This window comes from Scyliorhinus torazame, chromosome 16 (assembly GCF_047496885.1).
Source record: "Scyliorhinus torazame isolate Kashiwa2021f chromosome 16, sScyTor2.1, whole genome shotgun sequence".
Classification (NCBI taxonomy): domain Eukaryota; kingdom Metazoa; phylum Chordata; class Chondrichthyes; order Carcharhiniformes; family Scyliorhinidae; genus Scyliorhinus; species Scyliorhinus torazame.
In genome coordinates, this window is record NC_092722.1 from 125,604,415 (window position 1) to 125,606,582 (window position 2,168).

Sequence of the window (2,168 nt, forward strand, 5' to 3'; positions counted from 1 at the left end):
ACGTAACCAGATTTCCCAGCAGGCTTGGTCCGCTGAGCTGAGTAGGGGCATAGGTATTTACAAACCCCCCCCAGGAGCTACAAGGAAGAAGGAGCCAGACAACTAGATAAGATTAAACACAGAGACAAAGGGGCATGGTAATGCTGTAAGGGGCCAGCCTGCAAGCAGGACAATGGGATGGTCATAGCCCCATGCAGATGTAAATGACTTTGCCTCCACCAGAGCAGTATCCAATCAACACCCCATCAACATAGCAGCGATCTCCAGAAAATCTTCACAAGGGAGCTCAACCTCGTTATCTCAAAAAGCAGACTGGAGGCGGACCTAGGGGGAACTTTAAACCTTATGGATTCAATGCAAAAGGGGCTGGCCGAACACAGGAAAAAGCCAGGTAAAACGGATATAAAAGGGGCTGTGTTTCGATTGAGGCTCTCTTGGCTTGACCTCTCCACCTTTGACTTGACCTCCTGCAGCCTGTGACTGTAAGTACCCTGCAGCAGCTTGCGAAACTCCCTTGACCTTGATAGTGGTTGAGGCTTTGGGGAAGGGGACTTGATTTGTGTTCTGTGTCATTGCTAAAACTGTGTAACAATAAGATTTTACGTTGTGTCCGTTATAGTACTTTCTGAATAGACTTAGTTTGTGTTAGAGTTTAAGATTTTATTATAATTTCTTCTGTTTGATGATTTTGACCTGGGTTTTGCAATAAACCTCGATTTGCTGATAATTGGAGTCGTTTAAATTCTTCAATCTCTCACCAGCGATCTCTGACCAAGTCATTGTTAAGATATTCCTCACCTTAATTCCGGGTTCGAGAATCTAGGGTAATCTTGAACAATTCACTCAGGACAGGCTGCTGGTTAGGTAATAAACAGCAGTGTCCTATTCTCTCTCTTGGGAAAGCTACTCCAGCGAAGTAGGAACCGGGTGGGTGTTGCACCACCGGCAAGAGAGAGAATCACCTGGGCATTGGTGGGGGTCTGGATATCTGTGTGATATAAGCCTCAGGCTTCCGGTTAGGGATAAGCGGCAGGCTTGATTCAGTGCTCTCTCCCGTGGAGGTGTCCCAGTGCGGCATCCCCTGGCCTCTGAAGTTTCAGTGCCAGCTGGAGAGAGACACACACAGATACTCAAACCCCAGATATCGGCCCAGTAGTGGAGTAGCAGAGATGGCACCCTCTACAATGGTGAGTACTCCCATGCCCAACCGGCCCACCGGGCTACACGGTGCCTCTTGCCTGCACTGCTACCCCTGGTCCCTCCCGATCCTAACCCCAACCCGGCCACTCCCATCGACACTCTGCCTTCCGCACCACGCCCCTGGCCTCTGCTGGTGCATGTCACCGGGGAGGGCTTCCAGGCCATTTATCCAGGCCTCCAGGCTGGGGGGCTTCGCCTCCTTCCACATTAGCAAGATCTTTAGCCGGGCTACTAGGGACGCAAAGGCCAGAATGCCGGCCTCTTTCGCCTCCTGCACTCCCGGTTCGTCCACTACTCCAAATATTGCTAGCCCCCAGCTTGGCTTGACCCGGACTTTCACCACCTGAGATATTGCTCCCGCCACTCCTCTCCAGAACCCCTCCAGTGCCGGGCATGACCAAAACATATGGACATGGTTCACCGGGCTCCCTGAGCACCTTCCACATCTGTCCTCTACCCCAAAGAACCTACTCAACCTCGCCCCCGTTAAGTGCGCTCTGTGGACCACCTTAAATTGTATCAGGCTGAGCCTGGCACACGAGGAGGAGGAATTAACCCTACCTAGGGCATCAGCCCACAGATCTTCCTCGATCTCCTCCCCCAGCTCCTCCTCCCATTTACCCTTCAACTCTTCTACCAGCGCTTCCCCCTCTTCTTTCAACTCCTGGTGTATTTCCGACACCTTGCCCTCCCCGACCCATACACCCGAGATCATCCTATCTTGAACTTCTTGTGCCGGGAGCAACGGGAATTCCCTCACCTGTCGCCTCACAAAAGCCCTCACCTGCATATATCTAAAGGCATTTCACGGGGGTAACTCGCACTCTTTTTTGGATGGAAACATTGTTTTTTTAGTTTCATTTCTGGTTGAATTTCCACTCACATTCAGGAAATGATGTCAAACTATTCATCACAGGACCTATAAATAAGCTGAGAAATAACAAACCAAACACTCTTCTCGGTTAACC